This window comes from Danio rerio, chromosome 6 (assembly GCF_049306965.1).
Source record: "Danio rerio strain Tuebingen ecotype United States chromosome 6, GRCz12tu, whole genome shotgun sequence".
NCBI lineage: Eukaryota > Metazoa > Chordata > Actinopteri > Cypriniformes > Danionidae > Danio > Danio rerio.
In genome coordinates this window covers 5,338,973-5,354,338 of record NC_133181.1, presented here as the reverse complement: position 1 = coordinate 5,354,338, position 15,366 = coordinate 5,338,973, and the positions used below count along the sequence as shown (strand labels likewise).

Sequence of the window (15,366 nt, the reverse complement as noted above, 5' to 3'; positions counted from 1 at the left end):
TTCAGTGAACGCAAACTGCCGTAGTTTATTAAAGACGCAAACTCCTCACAGCACGCCAGCTGCATCTTCAGCAGACCTCCTCATTCCTGCAGCACGAGAGCTTTGACTGTTTATGAGCGCCAAAAGTGGCGGATCTGTTCGGTAAAATATCTGACTGCGTGTCACCGCATCCCTAAGGACTGTTTGGCGAAATATTTGACTGCATGTCACTGCATAACAAACGACTGAAAGGATATAACTAGAGAAATCTCCTCTGTGCTGCTGAGTGAGAGCGTATGGCAAGCCGTTTTAACATTTAAACCTTGTTCTGACTATCCATAAATATATTTAGAGATATAATTATGTATTTTGACTAGTCATAATTATAATTCGACTAGTCAGAATAACAATTAGAGATATCTGCAATTGCAATTGTACTAGTACGAAATCAGATTGGAGATATCTGCAAATATATTATGACTAGTCATATTTCTCCATTGACTTCCATTGAAAAATATTTGCAGATATCTCTAAATGAGTTTTGACTAGTCACAATTGTAATTAGAAATATCTGTAACTGAGTTTTTACTAGTCATACATTTGGAGATGTCTTTAATTCGTCATATTTATAGATATTTACAAATATATTTGAAGATATCTCTAATTAATTTAATAATAGTCGAATTACAGTTGTAGATATCTTGAATTGGATTTTTGACGAGTCAAAACTCATTTAGAGATATCTGCAAATATTTTTCTCTAAATATATTTATGGAGTCAGAACAAAGATTTAAATGCTAAAAAGGCTTGCCATACAGAGGGCTTCTGAACAGCGCAGCAGCGATGACGTAAGCGTGCCGAGGCCCGATATGGTGTGAGCGCGGGCCGTCGAGGGAGACGGGAGGGGGGACAAGCGTGCTTTGGCCCGGTTCGAGGCAACTGTACCTAGTGTGAGTACGGCCTCAGATACCTAAGAGCTCAGAGAAACCAACGTATCTTTTGGACACTGTTAACATAGAGATTCCTTTTGGCACAGTGAAGTTTTAAGGGGCATTTGTGGATGTAAGTACATAGTATGGTACTTGGCAAAGGTTTGATGCAGTGCCCCCTGCGGGATTGGAGATCATGGTTGTTCAGCTTAGGTTTGCGCTATTTGACTGGACAAAATAAGAAATACTTTGTGTCTGCAGTGAAATACAAGTCAAAGCAAATTTCGAAAATGTCTACTTTCCTTTTTTTTATTTTTTTGCCGTTTTCCATACTGTCCCAACTTTTTCTGATATGCGGTTGTATTTAAAAACATTTGTTGTTGTCACCAATTATCATTTTCTGCCCCCAAAAGACAACACTTTTATTTGAACTGTGTAAGAAAGTGTACACAATGACTATAAATGAAACATACTACATAGAATAAAACAAATATAATCATTTCAGTCAAACACACACCCAATATATCCCTTAAATCAGTGGTTCTCAAAGTGGGGGTCGGGACCCCCTGGGGGGTCGCAGGACAATGACAAGGGGTCGCTTGGTGATTTCCAAAATTTAAATAAATTTTATTCAACTATTTGAATTGTCATATTTTATTCATAACCCATAGAAGATTAATAGTTGCGTTAAAGAAACAACAACATACAAACAAAAATCAGCCATCAGCTTTTAATTTTTATATTAAAATGTCATTAAATTAATAAATGACTAAAAAAAACATTATATGTTGCATTTATGTGTTGTCAATATGCTCATGTTTATATGGGCCTATAGTTGTGTCTGCAACGTTTATATATTTACAGTATAACCACTTTGAAAAATGGGGGTCGCGAGTCACTGACATTGTTATTTTGGGGGTCGCGGGCTGAAAAGTTTGGGAACCCCTGCCTTAAATCCATCATACCTTTTTACGTTGTTTTCATTTTTTCTGTATATCTGTCCTCAGAGGAGCGTGACAGGGGTCACAGGTCACAGACGGACAATTGTTAGACGTGTTCTGTGAAATTTAGCTGCACGGTCTTCAATACAGCTGCTGTTTTAGATCCCAAAGGACAGCAAGAAATCAAATAGACGGCTACAGCTCTGAGGCTGCTAAACAGCATAGCAGACGGGAATTGAAGCTTTTTCTACTGTCTAAGTGAGAGGATAGCAGTGGAACAGGGTATGTCACACTTGAGCAAGTATACAGTGTGTGCTTCTGCTTGTCTGCAGCATGTTGTGTGCAGTGTTGTTGTTGCTTTAATGATGGCGAATGACGAGTCTTTGATCACAGACGCTGGAAAGCATCGCCATGAGCTTTAGGTTTTATATGTGATGGACAACTGACTCTTTTTCTGGCTCTTATTCGCTTGACAGTTTGTTGTGCAGTTTCTCTGAGATGAGTTTGGGTGTTGGCTTCACTGCAAGGAAACTGATCTCTTTCTACTGGTCTGATATAAGAACTGAAATAACTGTAATTTGTTGCAGCTAAATTTTGTAGTTTTCTCAATGCATAATTTAACTTTAGTTCAAACTATAAAATTGTATTGAATCTAAGTCAAAAATATCTATTGTGATCACGAAAAAAATACATTCACACTAAGTAAAAATCTTGTATAATATAGAGGGACTAAGTGAAATTTCTAGCATGAAACTCTTTGAGCACGCAGGTTAATAGGTCACCTAATCTGCGGCGCAGGAGATTGGTTGCTGTCAGCTCGGCAGCCAATGAGCTTGCTCCTCATCATTTCGAAAGCTCTGCACCATTCTACGCTTTTCAGAGACCATCCTCCACCCCAGCTCCGCCTGTTTAGATCTGCTACAGGGGTTACATGCATATTATGTTTGCAGCAGCAGTAGCGTGTTCTGTTCTCAGATGGCATGTCTGTGTATATACCAGCAGTAGCAGGTCTCAGTACTTGCTCTGCTATAAAAATCAAAGCAGCAATAGCGTAGCAGATCTATACCGCCAAGACCAAGTGCATCAACATTGCCATATACATAATCATTACCATATTAAGACAGAAATATACTTTAATGGTAATCGAACTCACATAAAAAAAATGAAAGCACAAACAGTAGCTTTCTTCATGTGGTCACCTGACATGAAAACTGCTGGTTTTAAAGTGAACATATTACTTTGAGAAAAACTAATGTTTTTAAGTTTACCTATACGGGGTTTGAGGCAAAACAGGTTATCAGAAGCTATGAACTTTCACATATTCTATGAATGAAAAACACAGTAGTTTCACTTTTTTCAGTGTAGGTTAGCTGATGATAGTGATTTAAGCATCAATATGTTAAGCTAATGTGGATTTAAAGTAGGAATGCACGATATATCGGTGGCCATATTGTTATCGGCCGATAAATGCTATTTTTGAAGTTATCGTTATTTGTCCGATTTCAAAATTAGGATGATATCTTTAAGCCCATAAATTGCATAATTGTACAGAACTGCCTGCTTCACACTTGCGTGGGCGGAACTTGAGCTGGTTTCAGTTCTTAGTTCTGTCACTTGTTTGCTGATTAAGTGCCATTTTGTTATTTAACCAATTATTTTTATACTACAGTCAAGTTGCATGGTAATTTTATGAAGTTTTAAATTAAAATCAGTTATTAAAATTAAATTAAAATCTTTGATTTAAAATCTTCACTGTGTAAAAATAAAGCACTTTTAAATATTTATTTATTTATATTTATTTAATTAAATACTTTCCTACAATTACCCTGTATAACTGCTACATATTAATTGTCCAACTGCTTAATTGTACTGTCACATTTCTGCATGCCACTTAACCAGTTATATTGTAAAATAAAATAAATAAATAAATAAATAAATAAATAAATAAATAAATAAATAAATAGCGTCTTTTTGCATCTGCAATGTTTTATCACTAAGTGAAACCCCTGTGGTTGCTTCTTATAATAATTAAACTGTGGTGCCATTCATGTACATTCACTTCATAAATACGCTCTTTCTGACGTGACTTAAAATGATTTGATGGATGAGATCATTGATGACATCAGAGCACTCCAGCAAATCCCCTGGTGAAAAGAGCCCATCCAACGAACAGTCTGCTGTTGTCTGTGTGTTTCTGTTATTCATTAGACCAACTCGGACCATTTCAAGATCAATACATTTTACTTCCATAAAACAATAATCATTTATCAACTTAAATGGGCTTGTCTGGTGTCGGGAGAGGCTGCAGGAATATGCAGGATGATCTGAAAAGTAGGAGTAGGAGTTTCTGAAGAGCCACTTTACGCTATCATTAGTTCAGGTATTTTTGGGTGGCGTCACACGTCTATCTGTTATATATTACAGAGCCTTTAATCTTTCCATTAGGGGCAACATTTGTGCCCTGAAACTGATTAATTGCGCAGATAAATTCGTACCAGCGAGAAGACCCCAGACGGCTGGATTGCAGTTAACTCATAATTCAATAATTGATAACGTCTCTGATTGTGATTGCTCTACTATGAAAAAGAGTCTCTTCGAAAAAGTTTATGGGGGAATTTATTAGCTAATGGCTGTTCAGAGTTGTTCAAGTCCAGTTCCTGTGTCTCATAATGCACTCGCCAACGAAAACTCTTGCATGGATGTTTCTTTTCTCATGTTATGCTTTGATTTTTGATTTTTGATTTAAGCCTAAACATGTACATACTTCATATGCTAATTAATACATGGCTTGTCTGCAATACTCGATTCTGATTGGTCAGTTGTGACATTCCAAGGTATGTTATTTTCAAGATAACAACCCTTAAATAACACTGTGTCCAAACAAAACATGACAAAATTCCAGTGACAAGCAATTTGGCTGTCTCTACCAATTGTGACGTGACATGACAGAAACATTTAAATATGTACTTCAGCAATTTTCTTTACAAAAAAAAAAAGTGAGACATCTATTTATTTTTTTCTGAGCTAAATTCAAAGCTACTAGAAAATACTCGATTCTGTTGGATGAGTTGTGACATTCCAATATATGTTTTTCCAAGATAACAACCACTAAATAAATTGTGTCCTAACAAAACAAAATTTGAGTGACAAACAATTTGGCTGTCTCTACCGAATGTGATATGATATGACAGAAACATTAAAAAATTAACTTCAGACATTTTCTTTTAAAAAAAGTGATCAAATTGAAATATCTATTTTTTCTGAGCTAAATTCAAAGCTACTAGAAAATACTCGATTATGATTAGTCAGTTGCGACTTTCCAAGGTATGTTATTCCAAAATAACAACCCCTAAATAACCCCGTATCATAACAAAATATGACAAAATTCCAACGATAAGCAATGGGGCTGTCTTTAGCAAATGTGATGTGACATGACAGAAACATTTAAACACCTGCTTCAGCCATTTTCTTTAAATAAGGTGCGACATCTATTTAGTATCAGTATTAATAGTAGTTTTTTTTTTTGTTTGTTGTTCCTACTATGGATGTTAATGGTTGTTTTTGGTAAGGTAAGGATACTATTGTAATAAATGTTACTTAAAAAGGTGTTCAACCTCACGTTGGCAGCATGAAAGACTGAATAACGCACATCTTCAGTACCTGAGGACATATTTGCCATAACAGTTTATGATGTTGTTTATTCACAACGTTGCAGAAATAGAAACTAAACTATTTCTAAAATAGAACTAATTTAGTTTGTCGCAGATGGTTAGCATTAAAACTTGTTTTAGCATGATCCAAATAGCTTTTATTGTGTGTGTTACATTTTGTGTAGTTGGTTCAGAGTGTAATTTTTTTCAGTGTTCTTGTCTGTTATAAGAAATGCATCTCGGTTAGCTGGTTCAAACTTCGGCTCAGTTGGCGTTTCTGTGTGGAGTTTGCATGTTCTCCCTGCCTTCGCGTGGGTTTCCTCCGGGTGCTACAGTCCTGTGGGTTCCCAACAGTCCAAAGACATGCGGTACAGGTGAATTGGGTAGGCTAAATTGTCCGTAGTGTATAAGTGTGTGTGTAAATGTGTGTGGATGTTTTCCAGAGATGGGTTGCGGCTGGAAGGGCATCCGCTGCGTAAAAACTTGCTGTATAAGTTGGCGGTTCATTCTGCTGTGGCAACCCCGAATTAATAAAGGGACTAAGCCGACAAGAAAATAAAGGAATGAATGAATATGTTAAGCTAATGTAGATTTAAAGGGATAGTTCACCCAAATTTTTAATTCTGTCTTCATTTACTTTGCTTGTTTCTGTTTTACTATTAGACAAAACCCAATATTTTTCTATGGAGTAAATCCATTTCAACTGCAACTATGGATGTCAATGATTGTTTTTGGTAAGGTAAGGGTACTATTGCAATAAATGTCATGTAAAATGGCGTTCACATTCACACTGGCAGCATTAAACACTGAATAAAGCACATAGGATATAATTGTCATAGCAGTTTACGGTGTTGTTTTTCCGCAACAAAAAAATTTAAATTTTGTGTGCCGCTGTTGCAGTTTCTGTTAAACAGAAAGAAGATTTTTTTTAACACATTTCTAAACATAATAGTTTTAATACCTCATTTCTAATAACTGATTTATTTTATCTTCGCCATGATCAAATACATATTACTGTACTTGATATTTTTCAAGATACTAGGATTCAGCTTAAAGTGCAATATGAATGCTCAACTAGGTAAATTAGGTCAACAAGACAAGTTATTGTATAATGATAGTTTGTTTTTAAGAAAAAAATGCTTTTATTCTAGCCAAAATAAAGCAAATAAGACTTTCTTCAGAAGAAAAAAATATTATAGGAAATACCATGAAAATTTCCTTGCTGTTAAACATCAAATGGGAAAATACTTTGGGGGAAAAAATCACAGGAGGGTTAATAATTTAGACTTCTACTGTAAATATTAATGGATTGAAAATAGGATTAGATGGAGTATTGGGTTTATTGTCATCATGAAGATGTTATTTTTTGCATCACACACACACACACACACACACACAAACACACACACACATGCTGTAATACAGTTTGGCAGAGAGTTCAGGAGATGGTATGAAAACAGACATTCAGATCTAGTCGGAGAGTCCTGCTTATTTCCCGGTGTTCATTCTTCAATCAGGGGTATTAGAACGGAGAGGAAGAGGAGCTGCTGTCGCCTCTCCATGTGTTTTATGGCTCTCAGTTCAGAGTGCGAAGGGAAGAATGTCAGTGTAAAACACACATGGGGAAATTTCATGTGGCACCTCCTCATTTCATATTCACACACACACATTGAGAGATCAGCCGGACAAAAGGAGACACACTCACTCCTAGAAACTTCCAGCACCTGTGTGTGTGTGTGTGTGTGTGTGTGTGTGTGTGTGTGTGTGTGTGTGTGTGTGTGTGTGTGTGCAGCGTGTTTTTTGCAGTTAATGAAATATTAAAATGTTTGTTCTGTGCCCTACTTCAGCCCCTTCTTATATGAGAGACGTCTGTTTCCTTTTTTATATTCTGAACTAGATTCAAAGCTACTGCACAGCCTAGATATATGCTTTAAACTATAATATGTAACAATTACAATATCAGTTTAAATCTTTTGAGTGCTCTGTTTTCCCCCACAGTCCAAACACATGCGGTACAGGTAAATTGGGTAAGCTAAATTGGCCGTAGTGCATGTGTGTGCAAGTGTGTGTGGGTGTTTCCCAGTGTCAGTTTACGGCCGGAAGGGCATCCGCTGTGTAAAACGTGTTGGATAAGTTGGTGGTTTAGTCCACTGTGGCAACCCCTGATTAATAATGGGACTAAGCCGAAAAGAAATTGAATGAATGAATGTTTATTAAATCTACTCAAATCAATTAAGTCTACAAGTCCTGAGTATCATCATCAGCAAAATGTCATATTTATTTTTTAATAATAATTTATATAATTATAAATTTTATATATTAATAATAATAATTATTATTATATTTTTATAATATTAAAAATAATAATAATTATTATTATTATTATTATTATTATTATCATCATTATTATATAAATTATTATTATTGCTATATTTATTATTATTATTATTAGTTTAATTAATTATTTATAGTAATAATAATAATAATAATTATTATTATTATTATTATTATTATTATCATCAATATTATTACTATTAGAAGTATTATTATTACTATTATTGTTAGAAGTATTATTATTGTTGTTACCATTATTATTATTATTATTTTTTTTTATTATTATTATTATTACTATTATTATTATTATTATTATTCATTCATTCATTTTCTTTTCAGCTTAGTCCCTTTATTAATCTGGAGACGCCAAAGCGGAATGAACCACCAGCTTAGCCAGCTGCAACCCATCACTGGGAAATATTTTATATTATTATTATTATTATTATTATTATTATTATTATTAAATATATGTTTATATATAATAGTAATTTTAGTATTTGATTTTTCCAGATTTATTTCCCAAAAGTTTTTTTTTCATTTAAATATTTAATTAATATTAATATGATCTAATCTATAAATATTGTTTTTCACTTTTTACAAAACAAATAAATTATTAACAATGTGTCATACCAACACGATTATATAAAATTAATAATTCACTATTATTGTTATTACCATTAACTACATTAATGCATTTTTTATGCAATTTCTATTATTATTATTATTATTATTATTATTATTCATTCATTTTCTTTTTGGCTTAGTCCCTTTATTAATCAGAGGTCGCCACAGCGGAATGAACCGCAAGCTTATCCAGCAAATGTTTTACGCAGCGGATGCCCTTCCAGCTACAACCCAACACCGGGAAAATTATTTTTATTATTATTAATATTCCTTACATTTATATAGCGCTTTTAATCAGCGCACCACCTTATTGGTGGAGAGGAAGAGTGTACAAGCCAATTATGATATGGAGATGGTATCCACAGTTTTTATTCTATAAAGTACACACTTTTCTTACAGTATACGATCAATGTAGTTTATCCACTTCTAAAACAGCAGTTGAAGAGATCAATCATAGTTATGCATGCTCTCTTATGGCATATTGCTTTATTTCTGCCCAATATTTGACTTCATAGTATAATTTGCTAGTCTACAATATCTTTCAGCCCTATTTTCCTCTTAAGTTATTGATATTTTCCTCTGGAGGACGTGAAGAGTTCAAATAGACAGGCATTCACAATGGTCATCGTCTCCGAGGGCCTGAACGTTACTGTATAGACCACAGAAATCAATACATTTAGCATCTGCTCCATGTTCACAATCATCCAGTTCTCTTGAGAAAATTGCCAGCGAGCATTCAAGATATACGTGAAAGGCTTGTCAATAGAAATATTTATCTTCATAAAACTGAAAGAGATTTTTTTTTTAAGTATGATTTGATCATTCATGTCTACGTGTTCCAAGACCTCATCGTGATTTTACGTCCTACGCTGCATATGAGTGTCATGCGACTGCTAATGCACTTCCTCTGGCAAGTGAGCCATGATGGCGTCCAGAGATGGGAAATAAATGACTTTTGAACAGAAGAATAATGTCCTGTCGAGCAGAGGAAGTCTGAGGAAGTCAATGGGAGCCTGGGAGCCAAAGGCCACGCGATAGCTACAGGTGAAACTCATTCCTCTCCGGCTGACGTAGATTGATTCTACCAATCTGCGCCGCTGGTGTCGCAGTAAGTCGAATCTAAATAATTCAACAGCGCCCGGATATTTCAGATTACTTTATTTTTTTCCGCATGCGAGTGAATGGTTGAGAAGTGGCCGTGCTGAATTGGATTGAGCGCAATGTTGCTGTAAATAAAGATGTGTTGGCGTTTGTTTTCTAGGGTTGAGTGAGATTTTAATCTTGACTTTTTCTGGATTTATCTGGATTTTAACAGTTAGAAACTGGATTGTTTGGAATGTTTATGACTGTGAGTTTACATTTGTCAAAGGACATAAGTAATTATACAGATTTTAGATTTGTGAATTAAAGTCTCAAATCTAAGACTTTAGATTTAGAAGCGGCTCTTCTGGTGTGCGACCTGCTTAAGGCACTCAGCCTGTGGCCTCGTGCCAACGCACGCCTGCCACCAGTGCCGATATACAGCCATAATCGCACTGCTACCCGTATTGCCATATATATATATATATATATATACATATATATATATATATATATATATATATATATATATATATATATATATATATATATATATATATATATTGTAGCGAGGCAGAGGGAAAACAGCGACACAGTTGGATAGGTTTACAGACAAGTCCCCAGAGGGTGCTTTATTTACAAAGTGTAGGGTGTGCAAACGGTGCTCTTCTTCTAGGTGAGGTGCTCTGGTGCTCCGGGAAGTAGGTGAAGGACAGTGAGTAGTCGGGTGTGGGATCGTCACGAGCTGGAGTCTGCTGTGGAGAGACAGAGAGACAAACATTAGCGCAGGGAGTCATAGGGTGAATGAAGCTCGTCTTCTCCTGGCGTGGGCTTGGTTTATATGCCTCTCCGCTTGATGACGTCCAGCTGTGAGCGATCCTGTGCTGATGATGGTCCAGCTGGGTTGGATTAGCGACCAGGGCGACGTGGCATGTGTGCGCTCGTTACAATATATATAATTTATTTCTTAAAATTTTTTGTTAGCACAAGTATTTCATATATATGTTTAATTCATACTGGATGCTGGTGGGCGCCTTTGTGAATAAACTCCACGTATACATTGCAGAAGGAAAGACGTCAACTATTCCTGTAGCTGAGGAAAAAACGACAAAGGCTGCATCCGAAACCGCATACTTCCATACTATATAGTACGCTAAAATCAATATGTGAGCCGAGTAGTATGTCCGAATTTATAGAATTCGAAAATTAGTATGCGAGAAGTACCCAGATGACTTACTACTTCCCGCGAGATTCTAAAGTGTGCATCCCATGCACGTTGCGCTATCCCATGATGCCCCGCGAGCGAATTCATGAATGGGAGTAAAGCGATGCAACTTGCGCAGCTAGGTCATGTGACCATGACAAAAATGGCGGATATAGTACGTCCGAATTCCATTCAAACTTTTCACGTTCATACTGCATAGGACGTACTTTCTAACAGCTGTGTAGTACGTTTAATTTCAAATGCGGTACCTACTGAGTAGTAGGCAGTTGCGTCCGAAATCGCATGCTTCTATACAGGGACGGACTTTTTTCACTTTTCATAACACCGCACTCCCCACGCCACTTTTCATAAACATCACGATTCTCCCGCCGGCACTTTCATAAACATCACCCCCACCATTCACTTTGGCCTGACCTTCTATACCTTTTCCCGGTTTAAAATGCTATCCCACTCTGCCCCAGCTTCCATTCTATATAGTACGCTAAAATCAGTATGCGAGGAGAGTAGTATGCCGTTATTCATAAAATTTGAAAAACGGTATGCTAGAAGTACCCGGATGACCAACTACTTCCGACGAGATTCTGAAGTGAAGCTTGAGTTTTGAGCAGGGCTGGAGTGGGACTCTTTTTCAGCCCTGGAGTTTCAAGCCTTAGACCGGCCCACTTCAGTTCACCACTGACTATATTAAAATGAGGTCATTTCTAATTTAGTTTCTAATTACACTATCACGTCTTTTTTTTTGTTGAGAAAACAGCTGTTTTAGAACTTAAAATGTTCAACAACCCTTACAGTATTATATGTCTTAACAATAAAAATTTTTAAAAAAAAATTACTTAGACGAGGACCAAACCCAGGTTGCCAATGTCGTAAACTAATGTGCTAACCACTGTGCCACAACAGCTGAACATTGAAGGTGACTTATCTAGTTATATCATCATTAATCTGCAGGCTGCATCTTGCTCACGAGGCTACGAGAAAATAGATAAAAAGAGCAGAGCTGCGGTAAAATAATGAATAAGAAGGCTGTGGTTAAGTAAATAAATAAATTATTTTTAAAAAGTGTGACTGCTGAGAGCGACAGATTCTGGAGCTAGGGACACCGGCCCTCGCGGCCAAAAAACGGACCGGCCCACCGGGAATTCTCCCGGTCCTCCCGATTAGCCAATCCGGGCATGGTTTTGAGGTTTGGAACTGAACTTTGGCAGTGCTGATGACATTACACAAGAACTTAAGGACGCGAGATCGCCAAAGAACGCATATTGAGAAACAGCCACACTATCTTTACTACAAAATGGCGTAGAATAGTAAGCATGCAATTTGGGATGCACCTATTGAGTTGAGAGGGGTCTGGCTGCAGACCTGGTGCAGTGCAATCTGGGCTGCATTCAATGCTTTTTAATGGGCTTACCTAACCCCACCCCTTACCCTACCCGTCACAGTGACGTCACTAGCTCCATTTGAGTGCATTGTGTCTGACATTGCATTGCTGATTGATGCAGTCTCAGCTTGCATCCTAAAGGCTGGATCCAGATACTATTGATTGAGTTTGGTATCCAGGAAACATCCTTGAAGGATGTGGAACTGCTCTATGCAAATTGTTACGATTGTATGTATTTGTGTGCTGTTACTTAATGTTTTAGTGAAGACTACAGACTCACAGACGGCAAGTCCAAATGAAGAGCGTTGTCAGCGGGTGCTTTTATTCTCACCAAATTCTCCCCTCAGTCTTTTGAGAGTACTACTATCGGAGCCTGAGAATCTGAAGCATCGACATCAAAATCTGCACATGCTGCTCAGCACGCTACGCCTCTAATGTTCAAGGCCTTCCCTCCTTCAAGACATGCGAATCAGTCAATCCATCCATCAAATAGACTAAAAAAAATAATAAACCACCATCCATTCATTTCAGGACGGTGCTTGATCAATATCATCAATCCCAACTTCCATGCTAGTTTTCTTCCCCAAGGTTTTTCTCTCTTTTTCTCTCTCACTCTCTCTCTCTCTCCCCTCTCCCCATCTCTCCAGCTGTATCCATTTCCTTCTGGCAAAAAGGGACTTTATGAATAAATGATACTGAATAGCTGAAGGTTCAGATACTAAATAATGAATTTCACCACCAAAAAACACAACAACTTCTCCAATCATAAAATAGCGCTCCCCTTCCATATTGATTGTGCTTTGCTTTGGCAACCAGATGCAGAGCAACACGGCCAGCAAGCATCCATGTGCGCGCGAGAGAGGCGCGGGATTTTTTTTAACACGAGTCCAAAAAGCGGTGCACGGAAAACCGGGACTCGTGCTCCAGAAACAGCGCCGCTCCCGCCGGCTTATGGAGTGTATAAACGCGCGCCTGGGATGGAGAGGAGAAATGCAGTGGAGGGAGTGAAGGAGGAGGGAGGGGAGTAGGGCGGGGGACGGGTTCAATTCACCGAAAGAACTTCTTCACGGGACGCCTAATTCACAGTAAGTGCGGTCATCTGTTCTGTGGCTTTTTGCAGCGAGGGCTGATGATGGTGTTGTGTGTCTGTGCGCGCGACTGTATGAACGCGTGTGCGTGTGGAGGCGCGCGCGACAGAGAGAGAGAGAGAGAGAGAGAGATAGAGAGAGAGAGAGAGAGAGAGAGTAGTGGGTGAGTCTCACTCCAGGAACTTACTTTCCAACTCAAGTGGTCTTTCGTGGCATTATGACCTGTGCGTGTGTGTGTGAATTGATTCAAAAGTGCCTTGAAGTAGTTTTTTCGTGGTCAGGTGTGTGTTCAGAGTTCTGCGAGGCTGGTCAGGTGCGGTTATGTAACTGTATTATTCAGTCTTTCTGTATTGATAGAGATATGGATATGTGGCATGTATTCATAATTTGTTATTTATATTACTACTCTACTAGCTGTACATTTGTTTAAACTGTATTATAACTGTAACCTGTATTAATAAATACTGACAAAGTACAAAGTTATTAAATTATTATATTTTCTCGTTGTAAATTTCACATATTATTTTTAAAATAGCATTAACAGGTTAAAATTAGCAACAGTATAATGAGGATTAATTAATCTGCATTAGTTGCTGTGTTTGTTTGTTTGTTTGTTTGTTTGTTTGTTTGTTTGTTTGTTTGTTTATAATATTTCATTCATGGGAATGCTAAAAATTACTATAATAGCATTCAGTTCTTCGTAACTCACAATGTTTTAACTAGAACATAATTTTGGATTTTAATAAACTGACTATAAGAAACTTTGCAAGTATATGTCAACTTTCACTAAATCTAACCCTAACCCCATAATGAGAATAAGTTGGCATGTAGATGCAATGTAACTTAAATTCAACAAACGGACCATCTAAATAAAGTGTTTCCAAAAAATATATGCTGTTAAAATATGTTGCTTTGTAAGTTCCTGATTTCTGGCATAAATGATTTGCATTTAGCTAAATAACTTGGGTAACACTTTACAATAAGGTTCATTAGTTAATGCATTTACTAACATGAACTAATCATGAACAACACATGTACATGATTTATTAATCATAATTGAACATTTACTAATGCATTATTAACATCCAAGTCCATGCTTGTTAACATTAGTTAATGGACCATGAGTTAACATGAACTAACAATGAACTGCTGTATTTTCATTAACTAACGTTAACTAACATGAACAAATACAATAGTAAATGTATTGTTCATTGTTTGTTCATGTTAGTTAATGGATTAATTAACATTAACTAATGAACCTTATTGTAAAGTGTTACCATAACTTGTATAAATTATTGTTTTAAAGCTCTTTGTTTATGTATAAGTTAAAAAACTGAATATATCTGAATAAGTCTAAAATGCTTAAAATAACTGTACATTAAGTTTTAATTCATCAGCATTAGTTACCAAGTTGAGTTTTTTATAAGTATTAATTTATAAACCTGCCAATACTAAATAGTGGTACATTTTGATTAACGTTAGCCATAATCCAGAAAAATACCATTGACATAGGATGAATTTTAAGTTTTTGATTTAATTAAAAATTTGTTTTTTTCTAATTGCAAAAATAGAATAAAAGTTATTGTGTTTTTGTCTTTTTTTTAACCAAATATTGAGAGCAGATGTGATATCTTAATGCTAGGGTATATATTTAATGTGTTAACATTGTTTTCATATGGTACACACACTACACAGCAATGGAATAATACAAATCAGGAGACCACTTGAAAATTGTTCAGTATTTGTTGGATTTATCAGGTGTGTTTTTAGTATTTTTTATTATTTTTTCAGAAATTTATAACTGGTCAGAATATTTTAGTTTGTTTGTTTGTCGTGATTCAATCAGTGTAAATGTGGATGTTACCGCATTGGTACATTTTTGTCAATTTAAGCAACAAAAATGTCTTCAGAATTTTTTATATTTATTTATTTATTTATTTATTTATTCATTCTTTTATTAATTAATTTATTTATTCATTCATCAATTTATTTATTTATTATTAATCCATTAATTAATTAATTAATTTATTTGTCTATTTGTTTATTTATTTATTTATTTATTTATTCATTTATTTGTTTGTTAGTTAGTTCATTACTTCAATCATTAGTTAGTTCGTTCATTGGTTCGTTGGTTTGTT

At 36.0% G+C, this 15,366-nt stretch overlaps 1 long non-coding RNA gene across 13 annotated transcripts in view; it reads left to right on the top strand.

Annotated features, from left to right (window-relative positions):
* LOC137495912 (uncharacterized) overlaps positions 1–15,366 on the top strand; it is a 453,250-nt gene that overhangs the window by 237,456 nt on the left and 200,428 nt on the right. For 2 of the 13 annotated variants that reach the window (XR_012407561.1, XR_012407556.1), the window contains one exon: positions 12,488–13,225. The exons of 9 other annotated variants lie outside the window; for them this stretch is intronic. This is a non-coding gene — a long non-coding RNA (uncharacterized lncRNA). Of the gene's footprint in view, positions 1–12,487; positions 13,226–15,366 lie in introns of those variants that run through there. 2 more of the 13 variants (XR_012407558.1, XR_012407551.1) reach the window with 2 other exon arrangements.